We start from the raw sequence: 12,500 nt of genomic DNA on the forward strand, positions 1-12,500 counted from the left end.
TCTCTCTCTCTCTCTCTTTCTCTCTCTCTCTCTCTCTCTCTCTCTCTCTACCTCCCTCTCTCTTTTTCTCTACGTTTATATATTTCTGTCGAGAATCTGCGTTTTTCGAGAGTCAACGTTTCAAGGATTTTCTTCGATCTCTTTCCTCGTCTTTCTCTTTCTTTCTCTCTTTCTCGTTTTTTTTTTCTGTCTATCTCTCTATCTCTTTCTCTCTGTCTTTCTTCTGTCTGTGTATTTTTCAAGACAACAAAATGTTATTATCCCGAAACGAAGCTCGCGACGAAAGAACGAACGGAAGTTCCATTTCGAGAAGAAGAAAAGCAAACTTTTCAGTACTAACATAAGTCCGTTGATTTTTGAGAACGGTAACTCGTTAAATGCATTCTTATCGATACTCTCGAAACTTTTCGAGAAAATAGTTTTTCGATCGTCCATTAAACAAAGATTATCTTCTATACGAGAGGAGGGAAAAAATCGTAAATCATGAATCATAAATAATTTCGTCGATAGTATCTTGGAGAAAATAAATTTTGACGATGATCTCTCTCTCTCTCTCTCTCTCTCTCTCTCTCTTTTTCTTTTTCTTTTTTTTCTCCTGTAGATTTCTTATTTCTTTTTAACCATCACTTTTCACAATCACCTTTAGCGAAGACACGAACGTAAGACAAGCTAACGTCAGCGATAGTTTCCTTATTGTCTGACCATAGATCGAGTGCCACTACTGCGATTTAAGTAGAGTCATCTATTCTTAGACGGACCGGATGAGAATAACAAAGAGCTAAAGATTTAAGGCGATTTCTTTTTTTCTTTTTTCTTTTTTCTTCCTCTTCCTTTTCTTTTTGCTTTACTATGTCGATATGCAATTTCAATAAATATTATATATTATATTTCCAACTAACCATTTATACGTTTCCATTATCATTATCATTATCATTATTATTATTATTATTATTATTATTATTATTATTACAATTATTAATTATTATTATCACTATCGTTATTATTAATTATTGTTACTATCATTAATTATTATCAACATTATTATATTATTATTATTTTTTTTTACTTCGTTTATCAAAATATTCCTTCTATGTAGATTCGTTCTTTGTCGTTCGAAAGAAACAAAAACAGAGAAGAAGAAAAAGTAAGATGAAAAAAAAATGAAGAGAAAAAGAAAAGAAAAGGAAAAAATTTGCTAGTCAAACGAAAGGAGTTCCCCAGGTCTATCATCAAACGGCACTTCGAGGTAATAACTTACGCGCCGAGATGAAAATATCTTTCTTCTTTCTTTTTTTTTTTTTTTACACAGTACTCGTCCACGTAAATACACAGGTACTGGATATTTCTTTAGTCTTATTCTTCCGTCTACGTCGTCGTCGTCGTCGTCGTCGTCGTTGTCGTTGTCATAGTGGTAGTTATATTTTTCCAAAGGTAGAAATTATTCTTGCGAGAGAACGAAAGAATGAATGAAATAAAGAAAGGAAAGAAAAGGAGAGGAAGATACATATATATATATATATATATATATATATATATATATATATATATATATTAGAGTTTCGTTCGCTCGAGAAGCTTGACGATGTCGAAGCTGTAATTTCTCTGAAGCGGTTTGCCAGTCGACGAATCGTTTGCATTCCCTTTTTCTTGACCTTTCATCCATCCCATTTCCTCGTTGAACTTTTTAAACCTGACAATATCAAGGATCGATTACGGAAAAACACTAACTAACGATCCTTAATAACGTATAATTATTATTGAAATTTTCTTCTTTTTCTTTCTTCCTTTTTGCAATCGTAATAAAAGTTATTATATCGTGACTGCTGAATTCGAAAACGATTACGTTCAAATTTAAATCGTATATTATATGATTGAAATTAATCTTTGATAGAAATTAATGAGTACGCGATAAAAAGTTGAAATTCGTTTCGAATCTTCAATTAGAAATTTTGACTATATGTATATATAAATTATATATAATATATATATATATATATAATCAAATTATATATTATATATATAACATATATAATATATATCTACCAGTCAAAGTTCGTACATCCATGTCTACCAATATGTGTGTGTGTGTGCCTTACTTTAGAAGGATATCATCGTTTCATTTCGAAATGTCAAAAGACGCGAAATCAGCTCGTAATTCATGCTAACTCGTTTTCGGTTCAAACGTTAAGCGAGTTAGTTCGCGTAAATACCGATAAGATGGGCCGGAGCATCTCACTCACGATTTCCTCGAATTCTCCTCTCTCTCTCTCTCTCTCTCTCTCTCTCTCTCTCTCTCTCTCTCTCTCTCTCTTTCACTCTGTAAGAGAAATCCTTCGAAGCGTAACGCAAACTACCACCCTTTCGTGGTTCGCACGTCTCCTCTCGGCTGAACAGTTTCTTAACGGCATAGATATACTTACACACGTAGAGTTTAGAAATTTTTTCTCAAGGATTTCGTTGTTAAGGTAAAAAAGCTCCAAGACGTCCCATTTCCCTTTTTGTATCCTTCCTTTTTTTTCATTCTCTCTCTATCTCTCTCTCTTTTCTCCCTTTTTTTCTACTCGAGGTCCTTTTTTGTCGGCTTTCTCAAAGCCAGAGAGGAAGCCGACACCCCGGCCGTTTCGCTAACGAACGAACCCAGAATCTGCACTGACTAACCCACCACTACCAACGTTTCTACCATCACGGTCAAAAGAGAGAGAGAGAGAGAGAGAGAGAGAAAGCGAGATAGAGATATCTATCTACGGTTCATTAGATAGGATCGATTCGATAGTCACGAACGATTTCTTCTTCGTTCTATCTCGATTTCTCTCTTATATCAAATCGGGACATCGAAATATCTGATAATCGTTTCTTACACGATCCTCCCTTAGTTCCTTCGATCGATACCTAGTAATAACTCCTCGTCGTCCATGATCGCAAATATACTTTAGAGATTTATTTGTCTTTCCATTGATTATATCCGTTGTATCCGCAATTTATTCTCGATCGTTGTATCGAGTCTGTACTACGATACAATGAGATAGAGAAAGAAGAAAAGGAAGAAGAAGAAGAAGAAGAAAAAAAGACCAGAAGATAGAAGAAGGAAGATGGTGGAGGATGAAAAGATGGATGAGGTAGAAAAAGGAGGTGGTGAATAACTTACGTAAATTCACTCGGAGCTTAGATTCTCTAGTTTTCGTTGGGTCTGGCCGAAAGGAAACAACAGTCCCTGTTACTCCGAGCGAACGGTAAAGCCTCAAGAGGAAAATCAAACTGAGCTCTCTACCTTTGGGGGAAAACGAGATTCTCTCGATTGTTTCTCAGATATAGGCGGGACGAAGAGGGTGAGTAGAGGATACTATTCGTGAAAACGTAAGGTGAAGTGAGCTGAGGAACGGGAAGGGAAAGGGATGTAGGGCCGACGTTGCCTATCATTGTATTCGTAACGTTACGTACGTAGATAGTTAGCTAGCTAGAGATAGATATATTCCGTTGGGCCTCCGTCTACGTTTCTACGTGACATCGATCTAAGTCATGGCATCGAAACTGTCTAGTCAGAATATATACCAGTGAAAGACATGACGTTTCTATTTATCGATGGAAGATAGAAACGTTATCAATGTCGTTTTAGATACCACTGGGAAATTCAGGTTAATAAATCCGCACCGATTATGTGGATTACGAACAGATTTGACAAGTAGTCGAGGGATCGTAGAGGGTTGTTATTGTTGGTGATGGTAGTTTGGTAGATACTCCATAAGGGATTTCTAATCGTTTAATTATCCCATGATCGATCGTAATCGTTTTTTCTTCCTTCTTCTTCTTCTTTTTTTTTGCTCGGGAGAGAGAAAATTCCAAAAAAAAGAAAAAAAGAATGAAAAATTATTTTTCCACGTATCATCTAAAAATAAAGGGATCAAGGTAAAAGTGTCTTATTAAAAGAACTCCCTTTTCCTACGCATAATTGGCAGACTGAACAATGTTTAAAACTTTACTGTCGTAAAGCAAGAAGCCGTAAATACCGTACTCTGTCACCAAAAGAGGTATTAAGATAGTTGCCTATGTGATCGGATCTTGGCTAACTTTTGTCGGTGTTAGTGCTAGTAAAGGATTAAATCCTGAAAGTCTGTTACAAGGTTGTGGCATTAGAGTTTCCGAGAATGAGCTTAAAAGTCGACCACAAATATCCCTGTTCCCGGTTTTCATAAGTTTATGGCCGGTAACGTTACGTCCTAGGCCAAAGTAAATGTCCGAAAGTTATCGCGATATGAGCTTTGACGAAAAGCCTAAGGAAGTAACGATGGCATAGGATGGGACAAAGCAGGAACAGAAGTAGGGAGAAGAAGGGTCCTATCGAATGAGAACATAGACGACCGACTGGCCAGTTCAAATTTGCTCGAATTGATTTTCCAACGTTCATCCGAATCGATATACATACGTTCCTCGGTATATACGACTAATCAAAAATTTTCAATGATTTTTCTAACTCAAGACGTTGTAGTTATGAAACAAAAACGTAAAAAAAGAAAGAAAACCTAGACATAGTGATCTACGTTGGAATACGCGATAAGAATCGTCAGAGTCTGTCGGAGAAATTAGAACGAAAGTTGAATTTTATTCAATAGGATTATAAGGATTAAAACAATAAAAATCGTTTCTACACATATACATACATACGCACATAAATACATACATACATACATACACACACATATATATATTTATATATATATATATATATATATATCTAGAATATTTTTTAAAGAACGTACGAGATATTAATAATCTACTTTTCAACAAATAATAATCGTAAATAGATACTTCAACGAAAAATTCTAAAAGATTTATCTAAAAGTTTGAATTCTTATATAAAGGAGACGTCAAATATGAGTCAAGTCGAAGTCGAGTAAGAATAACAAAATATTAAAAAATGAGATAGGACAATGGATAAGACGAGAGGAGAAGGAAACGAGGAGATGAAGGCTGAAACCGATTGTTAGTAGTCCTAAGCGGTAGACGTTGGCTGTGCTCCGGCCGCGGAGGCTGCGCGGAAAAATCGATAGACGACGCGAGCCGGCGGCAGCAGCAGCAGCAGCAGCAGCGGCGGCGGCGGCGGCGGCGGCGGCGGCGGCGGCGGTGGCGGCTGGTGGTGGCGGCGTTAGTGGTGGTGGTGGTGGTGGTGGTGGTGGTGGAGGAGAAGGTGGTGACGACGATGGTGGTGGAACGCGATAGAGTTTGGCCGATGGTGCAGTCAACGTCGGGACCGGCATCTAAAAAGACGCACGCGGCTCCTCTCGTTTCCTGTGCACGCCGAAACGTTTCTTTCGACTAATTAAATTTTTCAATATCAACGATGGACGCTTTAATTGTGAAAAGATACGAAATTTAAAGGAAGATTTAAAAAAGAAAAAAAAGGGAGGGAAAAGGAAGAAAAAGAAAAAATATATATGTATATATATATACATGTATGTATATATGTATATATGTATGAATGAATGTATGTATATATGTATGAATGAATGTATGCATGTATGAATGTATGAATGTATGTATGTATGTATGTATGCGTAATTGCATATAAACAAGTATATATGTATATGTGAATCTTTATTTAAGTATATGAGTGAAATAGAGATTGCGAGGTATCGAGTGATTGGTGCGTTTTGTGTATGTGCAAGCTCGTTAACTGTGTACTTCCGTGTGTGTGCTGCGTGTGCGTGAGTGAGTGAGTGCGTGCGTGCACGGGCGTGTGTACGTGTGCGTGGAAGTATGCGCGCGTAGTAGGAGCATCGTGCCGAGCCTTGGCTGACCGGTACCGTCGCTTACTACTTTTTTATTATTTACCAACCTTCCCTCTATCAAGGAACTCGTCATGGCCACTTATTTAATTCCATATTTCGTTCGTTCTTACTTTCTTTTTTTTTTTCTTTCTCTGTTATTTTTTATCTTTGTTTTTCATTTTTTTTCCTCGACCCTCATGCTCATAAACGCACGATGAATGAACGTGACCATGCTCACGTGAAGATGTATCGATATCATTCTTACTAAATGGATAAGCTTCTTTCTCTTTTTTTCTTTTTTCTTTTTAATTCTTTAATTAGATCTTCTATATGTAAATGTATATATATATATATATATATATATATATATATATATGGGTTTATTATTTAAAGAAGTAGAGAGAGGAAATTTAACAAAAGACGCGTGGAAAACATTGAGCATAGCCACACGACTATGAAACATAAGCTATGCAAAAGCAACGAGGACAATAACCCCTGGCCTTCCTTGTTTGCTCTCGAGTCTGCGATGGCGCGATCGTTTCCTTCGTTTACGTTAAAATTTCTACCGTCGGAAAATCAAAAACGAATATTGCGACGTTGTTCGTTTTCGGTCGTTTCCAAAGGAATTTTTCAAATCTTGATTCGTTGTTTTGTCGAAAGAAAAACGAATGAAAGAAAAGAAAAAAAAAAAAAAAAAGAAAAGAAGAGAAAAGAAAAAAAAAGGAGAGAAAAAAAGTAAAAGTAGGAGTGGGAGAATATAATCGATATTGCCTCATCTTGAAATAGATTCAGTGGTTTAAAAATTAAAAAAAAAAAAAAAATAAATAAATAAATAAAAAGAAAAAGAAAAGATATTTTCTCTTGCCCGATGGAATGGGAGAATTCACGCAAATGTAGTTTTGAAAAATAATCTTGAGGGGTTAGGATCGATGAAAAAAAAAAAAAAAAAAAAGAAAATATTCACGTCGATTTAGATTTATTACTCTCGCTTTGTATTTACTTATTTATTTATTTTTTTATTTAGTTATTTATTCATACAAGAGGAAGAAACCACGGAAAATTAACAGCAAGTATGGGAAGTTTTGTGGGTTGGCAAGGCAGAGTGCGGCTTTTCGAGGACAACGACCTCACTTGCACCTTTTCGACCTTACCCCCACAACTCCCAAGACTTTATCCACGTCCCTTTATCGTTACTTCATCGTCAAACGATATATCATTTTTTAATCATTGTTAGAGTATATATATATATATATATATATATATATGTACGTATGTGCATATATATGTATATACACACACACATATATATATATATATGTACATATACATCCTTCGTCGTTATTATAGTCGAAACACATGGGGTTTTGAGAGGTATTACCTACTTGTGAATTCTATGAATACGACCGTATTCACGGTCCCCGATCGATCGTATGTACCGTTACACCACTTCGAATTTTCTCGAATCCAAAGCTGTTTTCCCATTAACCGGAAAATACAAAATTTTCACGATAAAACTTATCCAGAATTTCTTATCGCTTATCGCTTCTTTTCTTATAACGTTTGACTTATTGAATTTTGCTTTGGTCTGGTCAGTAATGCTCGTTAAACTACTGAAAAGAGAAAAGGGAAAAAAATAAAAATAAAAAACTCTAGTTTCACAAAGTATATAACACTCGTTAGCACGTTTCTCTTAAACCCTTCGAGATCGATCGTTCTTCGTTTAGGATAGCGAACGTCAGCTCGAAAAATCTATCACCTATCGTACATTACTTTCTTTTTCTCTTTCTTTCTCTTTTTTCTCTCTCTCTCTCTCTCTCTCTCTCTCTCTCTCTCTCTCTCTCGTTTTCTCTTCTACGTTTATCCCCTTTTCGTTTCCTTCTCTAGATCACTTTCATACCACGAGTATAACCCTCTTCTACTTTACTCGAGTCCACTTCAAACACCTTTACCTTTCTTAAGTTGCGAGTTGATGTTACAACTATAGCGTAACAGTATACGTGATTATTATTAACGGGCGCCCGCACATTTTTTTCTTTTTTCTTTTTTCTCTTATTTTGCTCTTCTTTCTCTTTTTTCAAAGTTCTTAAAAAACGAGAAAGAAAAACAGGAGCGAGAGTCCTTATCGATTTTCATCAAATTGAATAAATCTTATTAAAGTTAATTTTTACGAGGAATATTTACGATTCGCGTTTTATATTTGTGCTTTCTATTTGAAGTATTTAATTAATATTTATATACATATTTATTTATTTATTATTATATATTATTTAAATGATAGAAATTTGTGTATATATATATATATATATATATATATATATATATATATGTCATAATAGAGAATAAAAAAGAATTACTTTTTCTCGAACGAAACGAAGTTAAAAAATGAAATTAAAAAAGAAAAAAATATTATCAGGACAAGGAAGATGCTCGTAAGTCTTCGCAGAAAATTGTGTAATAAAATGGTGGAATCTCCGACTTGGTCTACGACGTTCGCTCTTCCGCTTTTTATTTAACTTCATCGTTTCTTCCTCGTACCAGGATATTTCGTTATCGGAAAGCAGTAGTCGCCTTGCTAAAACGATGTTCGTGGATATCGAAATAAATGACTTTAGAGATAGCGCCAGGACGACTATATATGTATATATGTGTGTGGATGCGTGCGTGTACATATACATATCTGCTTTTATTTTTATATAACTTTGTTTATTTTTATTATATTATTTTTTATATTATATAATTATATTTTTTATTTATTTTCATATATTTTTAATATGAAAAATTCTCTTAAAAAATTTCTCTTTCGGACGCTTTTTACTTTCGATTTATTTATTTATTTATTTTTTCATTTAATTACCCGTGTCACATTTTAATTACATTTTATTAGAATAATAATGTCAAAACGATCACATTATATTATATGTATTTTCAACTTTTATTCCCATATTTTTTCTTCTTCCAAAAAAATTCTCTTTCGGACGTTTTACTTTCGACTTTTTTTCTTCATTTAATTACACGTCATATTTTAATTACATCAAATTAGAGCAAAATTACATAATTAAAGAAATTTTTACGCATTTTCAAAAGCGATGGGTTTCGCCTCGTAGAAATTTAGAGATCAGCTCGGTGAAAGCCGTACTAAAAGAAAAGAAAAAAAAAAAAAGAAAGAAAGAAAGAAAAGAAAAAAAAAAAAAGATAAAAAAAAAAGATTATAAATCCGACGACGGAGAAAGGTCTCGTGGAAATTCATCTTTTTTCTTTATTTTCTTTCCTTCTTCTCGGTGAAGATGCTGGTTACGCGTAATCACTAAGATAACAGAAAGAAAAGACGACACGTATACAACGTGTATTTCTCGTTTCTTATCTTTTCCCTTTTCTCCTCTTTTTTTTTTTTTTCGTTCGTCACGGATCAATCATAGTAGTTACAAAAAATTGTTCGATTGGTGAAATAAGTTTGATTCGAAATCAATATTTCTATCGTAGGTTAATTTCATTGAAAAAAAATTGTTCGTTCGGCTTTCCTTTCTCTCTTTTTTTTGCCCTCCTTCTTCTTTTCCTTCTTCTCCTTTTATTTGATTTCATTTGATTTCATTTGATTTAATTTTTTATCATTACTATTATTATTATTATTATTATTATTATTATTATTATTATTATTATTATTATTATTATTATTATTATTATTATTATTATTATTATTATTATTATTATTTCGTAAACGTCAAGTAAGATGACGAGAAAGATGAAGGAGAAAGAGGAGGAATAAGAAAAAGAAAAAAGAAAAAAGAAAAAAAAAAGAAAGATTTGCGTGTTCTCGAGCGAACTTGTAACATTCATTCCGTAAAATGAAAAACTTATTACCATTTCTTTCTTCCCTATCTACCTTTCTATTACTTTCCTTCGTCCTTAGGTTAAACTATAAACGTTCGTTCGTAAAGAAAAGCGAAAGAAAGTGTTGACTTTCTCCATTAAGCGTAAAAAACTTTTATCAAAGTGGACGTTCGTCTTATGGAGCGAAGTGAAAATTGAAAAACAAGAAAAAAGAGAAGAAGATAGAAGGAAGAAAGGAAGAAAGGAAGGAAGGAAGGAAAGAAGAAAGGAAGAAAGGAAGAAAAAAGAACAAAGAAAAGAAAGACGAGAAAAAAGAGAGAGAGAGAGAGAAGAGAGAAAGAAAGAAAACGAAAGAAAAGGTATTAAGAAGAAAACTCTTAATATCATAGCTATTCAGGATGAATGTCCTTGATATATTTTTCTTCGTTGTTAGTTCGTGTGTGCTCTTGTTATACGCCTTGTATGGCGATAAATTTGTCGAATCTGAAAAGGTGGAAGGTGGAAAACGCGACGAAGGTATTTCGAAAAAATCAACGATAAAATATAAGCGGCAGCTATATCGTTCGTTCGAAGTTTACGACTCGGTACGAGGATTGTGTTGACGTGGAAGATTTAGCTGGATTTAACGGAGAAATAAATAAATAAATAAATAAATAAATATAGAAAGAAAGAAAGAAAGAAAGAAAGAAATAAAGAAAGAAAGATAGAAAGATAGAAAGATAGAAATAAGAAAGACGGAAATATCAAAGGACACTGGTGAATTGTTTCTTCCGTGGTTACCTTTTATTTCTTTTCTTTTCTCTTTCTCCCTCTTTCACTTTCAACGAAGAATTTAAAACGAAGGAAGGAATACAATAAATCGTGTGAATTTTTTTTATTATCGATTAATATCGACGAATATTGAATAACGACGAAGTGGAAGAAAACGAAGAGGGAGAAATATAAAGATAAGAATAAGAAGAATAAGAAGAATAATGGAAGACGACAAAGAAGGACTTGAGTATTTCAATAGCATGAATTCGTTCGAACTTAGGTATAGGAACGATTCAAAGAGTCGAAAAACGAGTCGAATTACAACGGAGATTTTACTTTCGACTCTTGATTATCTCGAAGATGATACTAAATGGACGAAATAAGAGATCATTCAAGATCTCATACGTTTTACGTATCGGAGGAAGGAGGATTTCTTTATTTTTTTTCCTGTGCTCCGACCAATTCACAAAGGATGTTCGAAATTGGACCGAAATGGGAAAGAGAGGGGTGTGGGAGGAACACCGACCGTATAAGGTGAGAATAACTCCTTTACGAGTAATAGAATTTAATGAAAAATACTTGAGAAAAGAGAGAGAGAGAGAGAGAGAGAGAGAGAGAGAGAGAGAGAGAGAAATCCTCTCGTTTTCTTCTCGTTTGCGTTCTCTCGTTCGTGCGACCGTCGACCCGTACGTCGTCTGCTTCGTTTGTTCGACGTCTGGCATGACTTTTTCATTTCTACTTTTTTCTTATTTTCTTTCCTTTGTTTTTCTTTTCTTTTCCTTTTTTACTTTTCTACAATAAAAAAGGCCCTCGCCAAAAGGAGCCAAGTAAATGTTCTTTTCTTTTCAAAGAACGAGCGAAAAGAAGAACCTACCTTTTTACATCGTTCAGTAGAAAAGAAAGGAACTTTAATTTTTTATGTTTATTCTTTTTCAGTGCACCGTATAATTAATTTCATATATATACACGGACACTAATTGTAGCGTATGTATGTGTATTCATTATATATATATATATATTTATAAATGTATTTCTTTTCTTTTCTTATTTTATTTTTATTACATATACGTACATACTTACGTACATACATACATACATACATACATATATATTTTTTTTCGTTATTCGTTACACGTATACAAATATCTACATGTTTTCGTGGTATTAACACTGTTCGTTCGTTATCGAAACGAATAGGTGGTAGTTAAGCGTAAGTTAAATCTCAGATCGAACGGAGGATGCCGAGGAATCTTAAGTGGTGAAGCTCCGTGCAGCCTCGGGCAATCTTCCAGCTGGTCGAGTGACGAGCAGTTTCGACCTACTTTTACTTTTCTAACGCGGACTCTGATCTCTTTTCTTTCGGATAGATGAACATCTTGAGGCGTAATGCTCGTTTGGTACACAATTTGATATTAAGGAAAAATGAGAAAAATCTGAACGAGGAGTTAAACGTTGATATGAGAAAGATATTAAATATTTCAAATTAATATCTCCCTTTCTCTTTCTCTCTCTTTCTCTCTCTCTCTCATTTCTCTCTCATCATTATTATTATCGATTGGTGCATGATATTGAAAGTCGGAAAAGCCAATTGATGTGAACGAAATTGAATCCAATTATTATTATTATTATTATTATTATTATTATTATTATTATTATTATTATTATTATTATTATTATTATTATTATTATTATTATTATTATTGTCGTCGTCGTCGTCGTCGTTGTTGTTGTTATTAACAAACATATACGAAGATATTTTAAAATATATCATAATTACATTCTATCTATTAATAAAAGCTATTAATAACTATACAGAAAGATACTGACGTATTATATATACATATATATATATATAATATTATATATATAATATTAATATTATTATTTCTATTATTACTATTATTACCCATCATATATATATATATATAAAGATTTTAAATTAAATAAAGATTAATACCTATTGATAAAACTATATATAAATTATATATTAATAAAACTATATATAAGTATCGAAGCTATCGGATAAAATGTTAAACAAATCGATGATTAAATACCTGCCCTTGGACTACAGAGGAAAAAAGAAAAGATGAAGGGATAAAAAACAAAAATGAAAAAGAAACAAGAAGAAGAGAAACAAGAGAAGAAAAAAAGGAAAAA

General features: G+C 33.4%; 1 protein-coding gene and 1 long non-coding RNA gene across 4 annotated transcripts in view; both read left to right on the forward strand.

Annotated features, from left to right (window-relative positions):
• The window catches only part of LOC122633033, a 145,718-nt gene that overhangs the window by 28,458 nt on the left and 104,760 nt on the right, over positions 1 to 12,500 (forward strand). Inside the window, exon 1 of one of the 3 annotated variants that reach the window (XM_043820496.1) lies at positions 9,903 to 10,877. The exons of the other annotated variants lie outside the window; for them this stretch is intronic. The gene's annotated coding sequence lies outside the window, so the exon portion shown is untranslated. Of the gene's footprint in view, positions 1 to 9,902; positions 10,878 to 12,500 lie in introns of those variants that run through there. 3 annotated transcript variants of the gene reach the window in all.
• LOC122633082 lies at positions 5,196 to 9,838 on the forward strand. The gene is made up of 2 exons (XR_006328021.1): positions 5,196 to 5,447; positions 9,670 to 9,838. It is a non-coding gene; the product is annotated as an uncharacterized LOC122633082 (long non-coding RNA).

This window comes from Vespula pensylvanica, chromosome 1 (genome assembly GCF_014466175.1).
Source record: "Vespula pensylvanica isolate Volc-1 chromosome 1, ASM1446617v1, whole genome shotgun sequence".
In the NCBI taxonomy this organism is placed as follows: domain Eukaryota; kingdom Metazoa; phylum Arthropoda; class Insecta; order Hymenoptera; family Vespidae; genus Vespula; species Vespula pensylvanica.